This window comes from Bubalus kerabau, chromosome 20, assembly GCF_029407905.1.
Source record: "Bubalus kerabau isolate K-KA32 ecotype Philippines breed swamp buffalo chromosome 20, PCC_UOA_SB_1v2, whole genome shotgun sequence".
Classification (NCBI taxonomy): domain Eukaryota; kingdom Metazoa; phylum Chordata; class Mammalia; order Artiodactyla; family Bovidae; genus Bubalus; species Bubalus kerabau.
In genome coordinates this window covers 32,593,142-32,611,702 of record NC_073643.1, presented here as the reverse complement: position 1 = coordinate 32,611,702, position 18,561 = coordinate 32,593,142, and positions in this window count along the sequence as shown.

Sequence of the window (18,561 nt, the reverse complement as noted above, 5' to 3'; positions counted from 1 at the left end):
TTGTTGTTCTTCTTCAGGTAATTTGGGTTGGTTCTCTAGTAGCTGCCAGTGTAAGACATGGGTTCATCCCTGAATCAGGAAGATCTCCCGGAGGAGGAAATGGCAACCCACTCCAATATGCTTGCCTGGAAAATCCCATAGACAGAGAAGCCTGGTGAGCTACAGTCCATGGGGTTGCAAAGAGTCAGATACGACTGAGCAACTGAGCACACATACACACATACACTCTAGTAGTTGTAGATGAAAGAGTTTAACTGTACCCTCATGTTGTATTTCTCACAATTGACTGTGAAATGCTAATGGGTAATTCAAGTCCGTAATCCTTTATCCAAAAGCCTTTGGGGCAAATATATTTGAGAATTCAAATTGAGAATTGTTTGGATTTCAGAAAGGTACAAAGATGCTTATACCACACCTTTTGTAACAAACACCTCAGGATCTAGGGTTCAGAGCAGCATCCCATAATCAAACATGTTAGAACTTCTTCAGCTAAATATTCATACCAAGTGAAATAAATGAAATCTATGAATCACCTTATGTTAGCTTAGGTCTGGTGAAATTTTTGCTTCCAATAGAAGCAAGAAAGTGTTTTTTTAGTTTTCAGAGCATTGCATTTTGCAGTTGTGGGTAGGGGGTTGTGGACATAATGGTTAATTGAAAGCCTCAACTAGGTGCAGACACGGCTGATCCTTGACTGTGCCTTTGCTGAGCCACACTCAGGAGTTCTACTGAGTGGAATCTGCAACCTCTTCCTGATACCAGTGAAAGTCACATAAACCCAGTCATAATGGAGCTGCAGAAAGCTCAGAAAGCTGCGTCTCCAGCTTCAGCCTGTACTTGCTATGTATCCTTAGGGTCGTGTTTTGTGGTTTAATGAGATAGCACATGTCAGGCACCCAGTAAGCTGTGAAGAAACATATGATCTATTCTCTTTGTTTCCCATCTGTTCTGTGGCCTAAACAAATTACCCTTGAGTTGGTGTCCCAGCTGTGACTGCACAGGTGTGACTGTTCTCTGCTTCATATTCTGAAATCTTGACTTAGACAGGGGGCCATTGCTAGGACATTTGGTACCCTAAGCTCATCCCAGTTAAGTAATGGGAAAATATCACTGCCCCCTCTAGATCCCTCCTGCTGTCTTGCTAGTGGTAGAAACCATTGTGGTAGGCTGAAAAATGACTCCACAAAGATACCCAGGTTCTAATCCCTGGAACCTGTGGGTATGTTGTGAAAGGGATGTTGCAGATGTGATTAAATTTGGGTCAATGTGATTGTGAGATTATTTTGGGTTATCCTATCAGCCCCATATAATTATAAGAGGCCTTGTAAGAGAGAGGCAGCCAGTCAGCACGGGGAAGGAGCAAGTGGCCAAGGAATGCAGGCAGCCTCTAGAAGCTGAAAATCCAAGTATATAGATTCTCTTCTAGAGCCTGCAGGAAGACCCAACCCTACTAACACTTGTCTTTAAGCCTAGTGAGATTGATTTTGGTAACCAGAACTGTGAGATAATTAATCTTTGCTGTGTTAAGCAGCCACATGTGTGGTGATCTGCTAAAGCTGCAAGAGGAAGCTAAAAACAGTACTCAAGGGCAGTCTTTAAAAGAAAAAGGAAAGCACATTTTGTCTGAATATTAAATGGAAGGGATGGTGTTCATGAGCAGCATTATTGACAGTCAGCAAAAGGTGGAAACAACCCAAGTGTGCATCAGCACAAGAACGGATCAGTAAAATGCAGAATATGTTTAGATACAATGGAACAATATTTGACCATAAAAAGAAGTGATGTTTTTCTTTCTGGCTTACTTCACTCTGTATAATAGGCTCCAGTTTCATCCACCTCATTAGAACTGATTCAAATGTATTCTTTTTAATGGCTGAATAATACTCCATTGTGTATATGTACCACAGCTTTCTTATCCATTCATCTGCTGATGGACATCTAGGTTGCTATATATATGGAATTTAGAAAGATGGTAACAATAACCCTGTGTACGAGACAGCAAAAGAGACACTGATGTATAGAACAGTCTTATGGACTCTGTGGGAGAGGGAGAGGGTGGGAAGATTTGGGAGAATGGCATTGAAACATGTAAAATATCATGTATGAAATGAGTTGCCAGTCCAGGTTCGACGCACGATACTGGATGCTTGGGGCTGGTGCACTGGGACGACCCAGAGGGATGGTATGGGGAGGGAGGAGGGAGGAGGGTTCAGGATGGGGAACACATGTATACCTGTGGCGGATTCATTCTGATATTTGGCAACACTAATACAGTTATGTAAAGTTTAAAAATAAAATAAAATTTAAAAAAAGAAAAAAAGGAAAAAAAAAAAAAAAAAAAAGAAGTGATGTTCTAATACGTACTGTAACATAGATGAACCTTGGAAGCACTCTAAGTAGAATAAGCCAGACAGAAAAGAATGTATTAATGTATGATTCTACTTTTATGATGTACCTAAAATAGGCAAATTCATAGGGACAGAAAATAGAATTAGAGGCCATCAGGTGCTGGAGTAAGGAGTGATGGGAAATGATTATTTAATGAGTATAGAGTTTCTCTTTGGGATGATAAATAATCTGGAGGTAAAGAGTGGTGGTAATTTTACAACACTTTTACTTAATGCCATTGAGTTGTATACTTAACAATGGTTAAGATGGTAAATTCTAAGTGTTTTTTTTTTTTTTTTTTTTTTTAACCACAATGAAAGCCAATAAATAGAGGGGTGAGGTGTCTTACTACTTTACCTTGATGTTTCTTGGAAGGGTAGAGTGGAGTCCGATTGTATTTATATATGTGTGGGTGCATGGTGCTTTATTTATGTATTTTTTTAAAGCACTTGTAAGTAGAGTTGCCTTTTCCCTTTAAGATCCTCAAGATGCTCTCCATCTGTCTGATCCTGACAAAGAAATACCTATACCCCACCCCCAGCCAAACTCCACTGATAAAGTGTAAAGCCATCAGAACACACTTGATCCTAAAGCTAGTCTTGCTGAGACAGTCACCAGAGAGGATTTGTTCCTCCCTATAGAAATATGGGCTTCCCTGTGGCTCAGAGGGTAAAGCATCTGCCTGCAATGCAGGAGACCTGAGTTTGATCCCTGGGTTGCAAAGATCCCCTGGAGAAGGAAATGGCAACCCACTCCAGTATTCATGCCTGGAGAATCCCATGGATGGAGGAGCCTGGTAGGCTATAGTCCATGGGGTTGCAAAAAGTCAGATACAGCTGAGCGACTTCACTTTCACTTTCACTTTCCTATAGAAATATAATATATTAGTGGTGGTTTAGTTGCTAAGCTGTGTCCAACTCTTGGACCCCATGGACTATAGCCCTCCAGGCTTCTCTGTACCTGGGATTTCCCAGGCAAGAATACCTTCTGTAGGGGATCTTCTCAACCCAGGGATTGAACCCATGTTCCCTGTATTGCAAGTAGATTCTTTACTGCTGAGCCAAATCCAGTATTTTCAAAACTTCAAGCAAGCCAAGGTCAAGATTTTTGTTATATTTGCACACTGCTTGTACTATCTTACTTTGTTTTTCTTTGAATCAGTCATTATTTAGGGGCTGGAAGGAAGCAAAACCTACCACCCAGCACCAACAGTAGAAATCTGAGCACTTTTGCCCACTGCATCTGGGTATCAGAGTCAGCAAGGAAAACGCCACATAGTTGAGCAAGGGATGGAACAGTGCTTGACTCACATAGACAAGAGACAGAGGAAGATCAGTTTCAGTCCTCGGCATTCATCTGTCAAGGCCAATGAGAGCCTGCTGGCAGCTGTCACAGGGCAGTCAGCCTTCACAAACCCCTCTCATGCCATTGCGTGAAGGACCCCATCCTCTTCCTGAAGGACCCCATCCTCTCCCTGAAGGAGATAGAGTGGTGAAGCTGGCCAGGTACCAAATGATGTACACACTTAAGCAGAACCAAGGAACACACACTGAGTGTGAAACAGATAACAGGGCTGGCACAGGCTGTGGGGACTCTGTCTTCTCAGTAAGGAATTATTCCAGACCCAAGGCCCATTCTAACATGGCTGTGTGGGGGTCAAAAGACTGCATTCACAAGGTTACCTTTTTCAGCAATTCCCGTTCAAAAACGCTTTTTAAAGTATTATTGTAAATATGAAACTGGCATCAATTGTCATAAACGGTAAGAAGAAATAAATACTATAAAGAATAAAAACGTACCAAATTCTCATCACCACCTGTCAAAGGATTGAGGCTTGTTTTTCCTCTCAAATTACAGGGAGTTGTCAAGTCATCCTAACACTAAACAAAGATGTTCTCTTTGACTTAATGAAAAGATTTGGATGAATTTTACAATGGGAACTTCATTTTCAGATTGAGATTCAAATTTATATCCAGCATTGTGGCCTGTCACCAAGTTACATTGTCTTGATTTTAATACCAGTGTTTTGCAAGCCTGTTGTTTGAGAATCACGGATTTTGTTGGCCGTCTTCTTTTAATGGTGGGGAGACAGATACCTGACAAGGAAAGGACCTTCTGAAGTTGTACCACTAACAATAGTTAATCTATATTGAGTTTCTGACGCTGAATGCTACCAAGTGCTTCGGACATGTCACTTGTTTAAACCCTCACAGTGGTTCCTGTAACATTGCCTCATCATTCTGCAGACAAGGCTCGGAGACATTAAAATTCTGGCCTAAGCACACACATTTAGTAAAGGATACCATTAGACCAACCAGAACTTCCAGAGTCAGCAACCAGTATATTTATATATGATGCCTACAGCCTCTAGCCTTTCATGTTCCTGGGCTTGACTAGACGTGAATGCTTTTCTTTCCAATGGTAAAGCTTTATATTAGGTTCCCTGTGTATTTTAGTGTGTATTTTTATCCACTCTTAGAAAAAAATCAAAATAATCACTGAGTTTGTATGTAGAAACATGGCTGATGAAATTTTAATCAGTACAATGTTAATTTGAATAAACATGTAGTAAACCTAAATGAACTGTATTTTTATTGTTATTTAGCTTACTCATTTTTAATCCTTTTTTAAAAAGGATATCTATTAATAAATCTGATCTAATATTATACTATAAGTAAAACGTTTACAAGTGTAATCTTTCTAAAATAGCAGTGAGTGGAAAAGCATGGGAGGACAGATAAATAAAAGCCATCTTTCTTCTGAGCAGAGAAACTTTGCTTTTCTTTCCACTCAGCTGCTTACTTCTGTATAGTAACAGACTGAAGAAGATCATGTTGCAAAATTTGGCATCTCCAGAGTTTATATTTTTCAGAATATTTAATAAAAGGCCACCAAATGTTAAAATAATTATCCATTTCCTGTATGTGTGCAAATTTTTCCTACTGCTAAAAATTCTTAATTAAAAAAAATTAATTAAACATGTTCTTCTGACTAAGAAGCAATTGTAGACCTTGCACCCAACAATGAAAAACTTTTATTTCCTTCCTGGTTGTCTTAATTGCCCTCCCATGAAGGGGAATTCTGGTAGATACATGAAGACCTTTCTCTCCTGCAATTGCTACCATGGATTCTTCTTTTTTTTTTTAACCCAATTTATTTTCTTACAATGGAATCATGTTAGTATACTAATATAGTGTAGTATCTTGTAAACACTTTATCCATTTAAATTTAAAAGATTTTGTTTCATAAATAGAGGAAGGTCAACAAGATGAAGCAAAGTATTAAACACAAAACAAAAAGTCAGGATTTTACTTACTGTCTGCTCTGTATGCGTCTATCCTAACATGAGTATTAGATGATAAACATGAATCTGTGGTTCCATTTGAGGCTTTCAGTTCTTGGGTGCTTTTTATAGGATCATCATCTCCCTACAATGAGGGTTATCATTTTATTATTTATATTTTAACAACATGTACTATATAAATGACTTGAGATTCTATTTCTTATGTAAGATAAGCTTCTTATGTAAGGCTTTCCAGGTGGCTCAGTGGGTAAAGAGTCTGCCTGCAGCGTAGGAGACACAGGAGATGTGGGTTTCATCCCAGGGTCGGAAAGATCCCCTGGCGGAGGGCATGGGAACCCACTCCAGTATTCTTGCCTGGAGAATCCCATGAACAGAGGAGCCTGGCAGGCTACATAGGGTTGCAAAGAGTCAGATGTAGCTAAAGCAACCGATTATTTTCCCATATAGATCATTTAGAGTACTGAGTAGTGTTTCCTGTGCTATACAATAGGTCCGTATTAGTTGTCTATCTTATATGAGTGATGGGTTTAGGTGCAAATATTTGAGTCCTAGGCCACATGGGGTACCCAAATAGATGTTCCCAGGAGGAAGTTTATTCACTTCTGTCTTCAAATGGCATTTTTCTTGTAGTTTGTCTGTGCTAGGCACTGTGCTAAGATGCTAGAAATACATAAATGAATAAAATGAAACCTATCTTTGAGGGGGTTACACTCTACTGCTAAGTCGCTTCAGTCGTGTCCGACTCTGTGCAACCCCATAGATGACAGCCCACCAGTCTCCCCTGTCCCTGGGATTCTCCAGGCAAGAACACTGGAGTGGGTTGCCATTTCCTTCTCCGATGCATGAAAGTGAAAAGTGAAAGTGAAGTCAACTCAGTCGTGCCTGACTCTTAGCAACCCCATATAGTGGGTAGCCTTGTAGGCTCCTCCATCCATGGGATTTTCCAGGCAAGAGTACTGGAGTGGGGTGCCATTGCCTTCTCCGTACACTCTACTAGGAGGATGTAAGTATTTAGTCTATTAGTCCTTCAAAGAACCACTGTGTTGATACTCTCTATCTTGCTTTGAGCTCACAGCAGTGAGAAAAAATAGTCAAGTTTCCTACTCTTATTGGATTAACAATCTAGTATGGAAAAATAGACAACAATTTAAAAATATAGTAGTCAAGATAGTGGCATTAAGAGAATAGTACAGAGTGACTTGAAGGGGAATTATTTTTCAGTTTTGAGATAGATAGGCCTCAGCTAAAGAGGTGACATAGAAGCTGAGATGTCCATAGCAAAGATCAGTCCTTTGGATGAATGAGAGCAAAAGCATTACAGACCAAGAGAAGTGTAAGTGGAAAGAGTGAAAGACAAGATGGAATTTGGTGTTTTTGAGGGACAGAGAGAAGCCCTCTCTGGGGGCAAAGTAGAATAAATGAAGGGGAGAGTGAGATGAGTGTGAGTCAGTGAGAACCAGAGTGGTCAGTTACCACTGACTGTGTTCCTCATTAAGCTGAGGTTAAATTATGCCCCATCTCAAAACACAAAGATGAGGTGAATTCATATAATAGCCTTGCAATGCTTAAAACAATGGTTCATGTCAGCGTTTCTCAAATTGTCTGTGAAGGAGGAAACTATTTTTTTAGTATTTTAGGCTTATGTGTTCATAAAGTACAGTAAACATGAAATCGAAATTGAAATGGTAGGACACACAAGCTCATTTTTATATGATGACATTCCAGTCATTGTCTGATTGCTAGAACTGCTTCTGCATTATGAGCCTCAATTTCTGTATTTATTTTGTTGTGGATTGACCGTGGACTGGCACCAGATCTTAGAATACAATCTGAGTAGCACTGGACTATGCAACTGATAAAGCTTGTATCTTAAAAACTGGTCATTATTTACAGACCCCACAGGCATGGTTTCCTTTCATGTTGTTTAATAATATTTGATTAGAAAAATTATGTAATTTAATCTCATATCCTGATGTTAATGGGGTGAGTGTGTGTGTACATGTGTGTCTGTGATCCTATCAAGAATTTATTAGGCCCTTGATTTCTTAAAAGTACAGTAGTATATGAGCCCAGTGTTCCCAATGTGCTTTTGGCATTATTTATGAAAAACAGTCTTTAATTACCAAGCTTAACACATTATCCTTGGTGGAGACTCAAATCTCTTTTCCAACTTTAAACTGAGCAAAAGCTTTCATCTGGCAAGGTACTGAAGCCCACTATGAAAATTTTGTGCATAGAATTATCACCAAGAGCTATTTGGCAGCTTCTCCATCTCAATGAAAAGGACTCTGTATTTTATCTTCGCACAAATAACTCTCACCACCATATAAATTATTTTCTCAATTATCTTTCAACCTTTTTGCAATAAGGTTTCCTGAATAAGAACTGGAAATATCTACATCACATTCCATGTCACATTTCTTGATCCAAATTCTTTTAATTAGTTACTTAGCCCAAATCTATTTCAAGCACAACAATTTCCTGTATATCTGGAAGAGTGGTGGGAAATTTTTACCTCATCTAACCCAATCACGGACCATAACCCCATATTAATCTGGGAGACAGCCAATGCTTTTCTCTGGAGTGGTATTACTTCTCATTTAGCCTGCAAAATATTTTTGCATTGAAAGTGAAATTTTGTAATTGTGTAAGAGATTCTTAGCACACTTTTTCCAGTTGATCCCAAGTGAAGCGTAAGCCATAGGAGTATCTGACGGCATCCCATCCAATCAGAGCACCGCCGCTTTCGTTTTTAAAGCGCAGATTTTATGCTCTTGGTAGGGAGCCAGGAGAAGTGCTGGATCAGCACACTCAATTCCAAAGGAGCATCTAATTTTATTGTCTCCCCCTCTGAATTTCAGAGAACAACGGGCTAGCCATAAGTCTAAAGCGTGGCTCAGAGTGTTAAGTCATTTTCAAATCAATTGCACTCTTGAACCAGCTTCTCTTTTCGCATTCTTGGTAGCAAGCATTCTCTGTGAAGCACTTGAAAACAACTGAGGGCTCTGCATGACCACCTGTACCAACAGATACCACTTAGACTTGGGCAGTCTCATGAGACATTGATTGTTGTTGACTGTGGTCTGGAGTTTTCATGCAAAAGCTTGTGTGAAAAAGGTGCATTGCTGAGCTTTGCTGGAGAGTCTTCCTTTGTCGCCCCAGCAGTAGCTTCAAATGGAACCATTTCTAATACACTACATGTGAGTTGGAATGAAAGGCTTAAAATGTAGTTATCTGAAAACCTAAGGAAACATTTGATTCTATCTGAAAGAATCATATGTTAACTGCTTATCAAACTATCGATTTTCACTTCACAAAATGACTGATACCTCTGTAATTCTGAGGAGAAACACTATAATTTATTTCAAGGGTAAATCTTTTTACTACGGTAGATACGGACAGTGGATATAGGCAGAATCCGCTCTCATTAATTGCTCACTAATTTTCTCAGGTGAAGTGTCATATTGTTTACATACAAAACACTTTCGTTCAGGGGATAAATGACCGCCTTTGTTTGCAAAATCTGCTCTTTGTTTTCATGAAAAACACAGACTTATTCATGGTTTAGAAAAAAAAAATCTGCTAAATGTGATTCCAAAACAAACTGGTACTACTGATGTGTCTCAAGTGACCCCCGCAAAAAAAAAAAAAAAAAATGTGCCTTGGATTAACACAAGCCAGTTTTGAATTTCTAGGAGTCCATGATCAGTTCTTCTCAAAGGTAACCTTTTGGGAGGGCCAGGGAGGTCTTGAAAAATACAACAAAAACACACTAAAAATCTTGACTGTGTTTAACAGAAACTCAAAGGGGAGAGAGAAATAGTAGCCTGAGGTAAAACAGAAGGGGGAAAAATTCTTTAAATTGCTAAGCAGGAACTTTCTCAGTCTTGGTTCCTTTTTCTTGTCCAGTGAAGCACAGCTGTATCAAGGAACAGCTTCCACATGTCTGATGGGCATGGATAAGCTACCTCTTGAGGTTTCTATAGGCAGCCAAGCAAACATCCTGGCCACAGCCAAGCAGGTACCACATGTTTAGAGATGCTGAAATCAGTCCACCCACCTTTACTGTTCTCTCCAATTTTAAAAGCAGTCATAAAAATGCAAGAGACTTTCTTCCTCCAGGCAGTCCCTTTCTGTGTTTCTTTTGTTGTTCTGGCTTTTCTGACTGATTCCTGTTCTCAATCAACATCCACTTCACTTTCAATGTACTTGAACAGCTGGGCTGTTTTTTTGTTGTTGTTGTTTTTTTTTTTTTTTCCTTCCTTTTCCTTCCTGCCTTCCCTTTGCATCCTTCTCTTGGCACAAAGACTTCCATTGCTGGCCTTCTTCTCCTCATGCTCAGGTCTTCCTAACAGACTCCTGGCTTCTTTCCCTCCCTACCTCTTTGCTCCATCAAGCCCTCTACCTGCTCAGTGCCAGCACCACGCGCCCTCATCCCGCATCCCCCTGCTGCTAGCTCCTTCTCCTCATCTGCTTCCTACGTGTCAAGCAGGCTCCACTCCACAATTTCATCAGGTGGCCTGGGGGTGAGGGTGAGCATGCTGTCACTTAAACTCCCTCCATCCCCGCCAGCCTGAAATGGAAAGTGTGATAAATGGAACCGTACCAGGCTCAATTTCGTCTGGAAATTTCAAACTTATGATGTTCAAATAGGTTCATAAATTCCCCCAGAACGCCTCTCTGCTCTCCCTAATACCCAATTGCAGGTTTCAACTGAGCAGGCCCCTCTACCTGCTTTTACAGCCCACGATACTCAGATCTTGGCATGCATCTCATGCCTTGGCTCTGGCGTGCTTTTAATCTAGTGCCCAGTCTGGGGATGCAGCCACCGCATATATATTCGCTGATTCTTTTCCAGGGGAGGAATGTTGACAGTGGACGACAACAGGTAGTCTTCAAAGGCATTTCACTTCAGGGCCGCTTTTATTTTTCTCTGTTTCTAAAAGCCAGCCATGGCTTTGTTGTTGGCAAATATGTTTCTACATGTCCCATCCTGGACAAAAATCGTCAAGTGGAGAATATTCAAAACGTGCTCTTGTTTTCTTGTGAAGAGAATAGCTTCCCCCTCCCCCCATTTTCTCTCTGATTTATGCCCCTTATCTTCAGGAAATAGGTCTTAAAATAATATGAGTATGCATATCCAAATGACAAGCAGAGAAAGATCAGCTGTGCCTTTCTATTAGGAGCAAAGACTAGTAATATGAGTTGTTTAATAAAATTTGAGCTACAGTTAAAATTTGAGTCCAGTTAAAAATGTAAAAGGCTAAACAGGAATTTAAATAACATTTTATTTTTTCATTAATGTGTAGTTACAGAATCAATACAAGAATTATTTCTGCATCTCCCTTGACTGTCTTTTCCAATTCATATACCTCACCAGATGTAACTATTGCTTTTTTCATACTATATTGATTTATTACATTTAGATCATATGTCTGTAGCGATATATAAGTTTCATGTTCTTTTTAAACGAATGGGATCATTTTGTATGTTTTGTTCTACAACTCAAAATGTATCTTACAGCTTTGTTCTTATTACAGACTATTGTCTTCATTTCATCTTAGTTCACATCTGTATCAAGTTTTAAAAAGTATTCCTCTAGTAACATTTAAATAGTACATTTTTTTCTATGTTTTTCACTATGACAAAATTTCAGTGAATATTTCTGAATAGATTCCCTAATGTACATAATTTGATTTATTTTTTTTTCTACAATAGATAGCAAGAAATAGAATTACTGGACCAAAGAAAATGTCCATTTTTAGTTTTCATGGTGCTGCTACTGCTAAGTCACTTCAGTCGTGTCCGACTCTGTGCGACCCCATAGACGGCAGCCCACCAGGCACCCCCGTCCCTGGGATTCTCCAGGCAAGAACACTGGAGTGGGTTGCCATTTCCTTCTCCAATGCATGAAAGTGAAAGTGAAGTCGCTCGGTCGTGTCTGACCCTCAGTGACCCCATGGACTGCAGCCTACCAGGCTCCTCCGTCCATGGGATTTTCCAGGCAAGAGTACTGGAGTGGGGTGCCCAAGTATTGCCAATTTGCCCTCAAAGTTGGCTTCAGCAAATGGGTATGCCTTCTTGTGGCTGTTTTTTTTCCTGTCATGCCATCTCTAACCCCTCCCAAACAGATAGTTAGCAGCCTAAAACCAGAAACAAATGAAAAAGAATTTTATAAATTTAACATTTTCTTCCCACTTTGACCAGGTTTATTACTTACGCTTTTCTGCCTATCTTAATTTCTATAATGTTAAAAGAGAACATGTTTTCTCAGTGCAAGTGCTTAATTTAGAATAAAAGAGAACAAAAGGACTAAGAATATTTTCCTATGCTAAGTTGTTGATGTAAAAGAAGTTTCAAAAGGTACACAAATTTTTTCATATTGAAAAGCATTTATTTAAAAAATATTCTTTCTAATTTGAAAACAAAAGCTAACTTTTAGTATGTTCTATTAATTACATGAATTTTATGTATAGCCCCTAATGTGGATGACATGCCCACCCAGACATTGTAACAGGGTAGTGATTTAAAATTAGTAGAAAAAGCAACTTATATTAAAAAATTCAGGTATTTGAGTTAAATCTGTGTGAATTTCAAAACTTGGTATTTCCAAGTTATTGACCACATTCAGTATTTTGCTTTGTGTGTAGTTGCAGTCTTCAGGTTTTTAATTTAGTCTTCAAATAAGTCCAGCCATATCTTTAAAAATATCATATTCTTTGGAGCAGGAGATTTATATCATTCTTTAAACACAAATGCTCTTGGTAAAGTAAGTTTGGGAAATGCAACACACCTCCACCTCTCTCTTAGATGTTCACAATCACGTGGGCAGGTCAGAGGCTCCGGAAGTCTTGTAATACCAAAACCTGTCCACCATTCATTCCCAAACCCTGTTTGGGGTTTATAATCTATTTTATATAATCTATATAATCTATAATCTATATAGATTATATAGATAGATTATATATAGAATATATATATAGAATATATATATATATAGAATATATATATATTCTATATATATAGAATAGAATATATAGAACTATACAATCTATAGAATATATAGAACTATATAGAATATATAGATAGATTATATAATCTATATAATCTATAATCTATATAATCTATAATCTATTTTTCACATAAAATTTTTAACATCCTCTGGAACTGCTCCTACAGGCAATGAACTTTGAGAAACACTGTGTAAGTGCAAATTGTAAGTAGAGTGAAAAATATGAAACCAATGAGCTTCAAAGGGAATGAAAGCAAGCTACATTAAGCTAAACAGGAAAGTGATTCTAGATCCTGAGGAAGGAAGCTGATGACAAAGGCATAGTATGGACTGGAGAAACCCGCAGCTAGGTGATATAACTGCATTCCACAAATATTTATGGAGTGCCTATTCATACCAGGCCCTGTTCTCTGTGTTGTGGATAAAGCAGTTATGAAAATAAATTTAAAAACCTCTACCTCTGGTAAAACGTTTCAAAGTGTTATTTACTGAGAAACTCAAGTTCCTAAAGTCAATAAATGGATATGTTAAATTAAGCATTTCTATATATCAAAAGAGAACATGAATAAAAAAGTTTTTAAGACGTACATGGGGAGAATATAAAGAACACCTACAAATCAATAAGAAAATAAAAAATAACCCAATTAAAAAATGGGCAAGAGACATCAATGGAGGAAGAAATCAAAATAGACAATAAATATGTATGATTCTCAACCTCATAAATAATTAATTAAATGCAAAATCATACCATGAATAGAAATGATTTCACAGCTAAAATAGCAAAAGTGAGAGTATAACAATATCCCATAGAAGCAAGAATGTGGGGTAGTTCCTCACATCTCTCATGGGAGACTAAATTGGTTGAACTACACTGGGAATTGTTTGGGCCAGCCGTGTCTAAAGAAAATAAAATATGAGCCACAAATATAAGCAGTGCTTTCTAGTGGCCACATTTTAAAATGGTAAATGAAAACAGGTCAAGTTAATTTTAATCATGTATTTTATTTAGACCAGTATATCCAGAATATTATCATTTCAGCATATAATCAATCTAAAATTCTATTAGTGATATTTTATGTTCTTTCTTTCATGCTGTTGCTGAAACCAGTGTGTTATTTTACACTTGTAGGACATCGCAACTCAGACTAGATACATTCCAAATGTTCAATAGCTACAAGGGCTCAATAAGCAGCTACCATATTAGCCAGTGAGCACAAGTCCACATCTAGTCAAATCCATATAGTATTTAAGAAAACCCCTGCAAATTTGTACCAAGAGTTTAAAGAATATTCATTGTAACCTTATTACAGTTTTTAAAATGGAAACAATGCATATGTCCATCAAAGAAAGAATGTGTTTCTGAATTGCAGTGCATTCATATCATACGCAATGACAGAGCATGAAAATAAACAGGGTAGAGCCATACTTCATGTAAAAGTATACTCTGCAATAAAGACAAACTGCAGAAAAATACTTGGAGTTTGTTACCATTGTGTAAAGTTCTCATACCTCCAAAACAATACAGCTTATTCCTTCAGTATACATCCATATATAATAATAGCTTAAAGGCATATAAGGAAACAATATAAACCCCGCATGATATTGTTTACCAAGGTGGGGGGGGGGAGGCGAAGATCTAAGAGTAGGACACCAAGAATTGAAACTATTAATGCTGTTTTATTTCCTAATTTAGGTGGTATATATGCTTGTATATGTCACATTGCTCTATATACTGTGTCTCTGAAGTATTTTAGAATGTTTGCCAAATGTGTCCAGTTTTCTAATTAGTGGGATTAAGAATAAGACTTATGTTCATGGAGATGTGGTTGATTTCCTGGTGTGTGTGTGTGTAGTGAGTAGACATTCACATTGTTTTCAGAAGGAATATGCACTCTGTCTCCACTTCTCCTACAGTCAGTGCCTCTTTGGCCATAAAGTTTGGTTCATGCCTGTTTAAATGAGAGATGAAGTTACTTAATAGCAGCAATGTCCAGCCCAAACCTAGATGCAAGAAAGAGAGCAGAGAGCACATGAACTGGAGTTCTCGCAAGGGGAGAGGCAACGTTGTGTTGCCGTGGGTGTGTGTGCAGATAGGACTTGTTGGTGGAAGACAAGCAAGATACTCAGGGCTGCTTGCCTCAGCTGATGTCTCTGAAAATGATTCTCTGACCAGAAATGGTTCTGTTCTGGTTCTTCTAGCTTGGCCTGAGCAGTGAGCACACGGATCTCTAACATCCTGTCAACGTAATTGCAGGGTCACAGCCATCAGATGGAAATGTACCCCAAAGCAGGGGTAAGTGGATGTTTCTTCGGTAGTCAGCATTTTGAGAAATGTGTACCACATTGACACCAAAACATGTTTTAAAAACTCACCAGATGTCAAACTGCCACCTTCGTTACTGCTCTGAAAAGTTTATAAAGCTTCAAAGACATGCCCACCAAAAGCCAGTTAAAAGGAAGCCATTATTCTTTTTTAAAGGTGGTTGTGGGTGGGGGTGGGGGGTTAGTTCTCTATGGTATGTATATTCTTTGAATAATATAAAGTTTTATTGTATTTGATGGATAACAAGCTATGATCTGTTATGCGCCTTACTAAAGAACACTACACTCCAAACGTAACATACTACTTGTAGAGTCTACATTTGAACTATATTTTGACAATTTACCTGATTATAAATTCACCTGGGATGATAGAGAACACTTTCCTTACCATCCCTTCCCAGTGCCTACAGAATTATAATCTCATTGGCCAGGTTCCATTCTTATGAGAGCAAGTCTCTAAGTGTGCTCCCAGCAGCATCAGCACCACCTAGGAACTGTTCAAAATGCAAATTAGCATATTCCACTCTAGACTTATTGAATCAGAAACCCTTGGACATGGAACTTGGCAATCTGTGTTTTGAAAAGCCCTTCAGGTGATTCTGAAATCAGTACGGTTTGAGAACCACTGGCCTTGAGCCTAGTCATTCAAAGTATTCTGGGAGGATCCCCAACAACGGCATCACTAGGGAGCTCATCAGGAGTGCAGAATCACAGGCCCCACTCTACTGGGACAGAGTCTGCAACTTGAACTGCATCTCCAGGGGATCTGTTTGCTCACTAAAGCTGGAGAACCACTGTTCTGTGAATAGGATTTGGCATCACCCTCTCTGGGTTTGAAGCCCAGCTCTCTTTCTCATCAGGCTTATGACTTTAGGCAAGGTATTTGATCTCTCTCATCTTCTGTGTTGTCTCCTGCCAAATGAGACTGATGATAATGGCTCTGGCAAACCCTAAAAGATGGTCCTGAAACTGACATGAGGCAATGCATATGAAGAGCTTAGCATGATGCCTGGCACATAGCAAATGCTCATTTAGTAATGGCTCTGATTATTGTCTACTCATCTTTTAAAAAGGATCTCCTTCTCTAACATTGAGCAGATCTCTACAAAGATCTATATGGTTTCACGATATATAACTAGACAATTTAAACCACAGACACAGGAGTCTGAAATACTGATATGCTTGAGATTAAAATTCTCAGCATAAATATTCTAGCTTTTGAAGCCTAAAACAAAATTAGAGAATGGCTAGAAGAAGAAGAAGAAAATTTAGAGAGTAGCACACCTATCATGAATGGGCTTTTCTCCATAAGTTAAGAGCCATAGGAGGCCTTGCTGGACTAAATGAAGGTGAATAACAATGAAGTACATAGAAAAATTTTGGTCTGAAACTTACTTTTTTAAATAGGAAGATAAGTGAAATTCTAGGTTTTTTCCAACCTTTAAATTTCCCTGACTGGGGTATGAAAATGATTTGTCTCTTACTTTAGTACTCTCTGTCCTTTTATGTTAAGCTTGCAGCTCTCATAGGGACAAAAACAATTAAGAGAATGAATGGAAAAATCAATTATTCCATTAATATGTTTTCTCACCAACTTCAATGGTTAGGAGAACTATTTTTTATAAATTTTTTATACATTAAAAAAACATCTGACCTGATATGTTGGGGGCATTCAGAGACATCTTTAGTTCTGAAATGGCTCTGCTGTGTTACCAAGCATCTTCTGCTTTCTGAGTTATTTGCAAGAAATGAAATCAGAATGACTTTCTGTTTAAAGGGAGCATGAAGTTGAGTTAATGACACATCTTGTTCTCGCTGCAGCTGCAGCAGCGCCCAGCAATGGCGTGGGACCTCTGAAATGGAATTTATGAATTAACTGCTACTGAGAATCCAACAGAGGGAGTACAGACCATTGTTGTGTGTGTGTGTGTGTGTGTGTGTGTGTGTGTGTGTGAAAGAGATAGACGAAGAGATGGGTATTAAACATAAACTCTCCTGGCATCATGGCATAAGATTTTTTAAAAACTAAACCCACAGAGCTAGATTTTACAAGTCACCAGGTTAAAGCTATTAAAAGGAGTCTCGTTTTCTTATTTACAGTTCTGTCAGAAACAGTCATGATTTAGGAAAATATTTTGATACTGGGGAGAAGTGAGCTGACCTGATGATTGTTCTTAGCTTCTCTCCTTGTACTTATGAAGTTATGTTAAGAGAAAAAATTCCCATCTCTCCTTCTGATGTCTTTTCTTGGTCATTCCTTCCTTACAGTCCATAATGAAGGGTAGCATATTTCCACATATGTGGGAGGAGAGCCGTTGTATATCCTTCTTCCTTAAAAATTTAGGTCTTCAATCTGAGATTTCTCTTTCTCCGTTGAAAGAATCTTACTTTTCTCATACACATAGCTTTCTGTTGTAGGAAACACTGAGAGACTTCTCAGTGATTTTGCCATAAGCATTTTCTATAATTTGGCTTCTTCTCAAATGAGAACTTCAAAGTAAATGTTCTTACATTTAATGTAGCTTGTCATGAGGCCACTGGTTTACCAGTTCACCTTGATTTTACAAAAAAAAAAATTTGATATTTGAGTGCATACGAATATCAGCACATGCTACCAACATATTAACAATTTTTGGATATTTGGTTACTTAAAATATGGACAACTCTCTGCATATCTCCCTTCCAGCAGTTATTCTACAAAGATACCTGTCAATAATGATTTTCCTCTCATAAAACACCTTTGCTTTTCTCGATGGAAATCTTTAGGTTTGAATACTTTTAAGACTGAGTACTAGAAATGTATTTGTGTGGATTAAATAATCATTGGTGAATATTGTAAGGAGTACAGAATTGTGCTACCACCAAAAAAAAGAAAAAAGGTTTAACACCCTGGCTTTATCTCTTTGTTACAGTTTTGATAGTATCAAGATTACTAGCTATTCAGATATAATTTAAACCAAACTGCCAGCTGCTGTAGTCATACAAAAAAACCCTGTACCTAACCAGCTGTACCTTATAAAGCAAATTGTTGCCTTTCCCTGACCACTATGTTTTAAAATTTTATCAGCAAGCTGTGGTTGGTTGTTTTTCCCCCATCCAAACATACCTGGCTACGTTGGAGTTTTATTTGTTGGGTAACTTCTAGATGAAATTTTATGTATGTCCTAACATAAAACATCAACTCCAGCAGCTTCCCCTCCTGCTTGGTTTGGGGGCATGAAGGGGCAAGGCATATTTTATAACATATAAAATTTTGTGAATGTTGCTATTAGAAGTTCCTCAGGAGGAATGCAACTATTTGGAATTAGGTTGCTGGGCTGCGCTAACAAAGATAACCTTTTAAACTGACTGGTCGGACACTACATCTTATTTTTTTTCTTACCATCTTCAATATAATCTTGTGTTTGACGCCCCCCCGCAACCCGCTATCAACATTAAAGCTACCCCCATACATATGGCCACCAGAATGCAACAAAGGGAAATGGTTAAGTGATTTAAATTCTTTACCCCTGAAAGCTTTCAGTTCATTGATGTT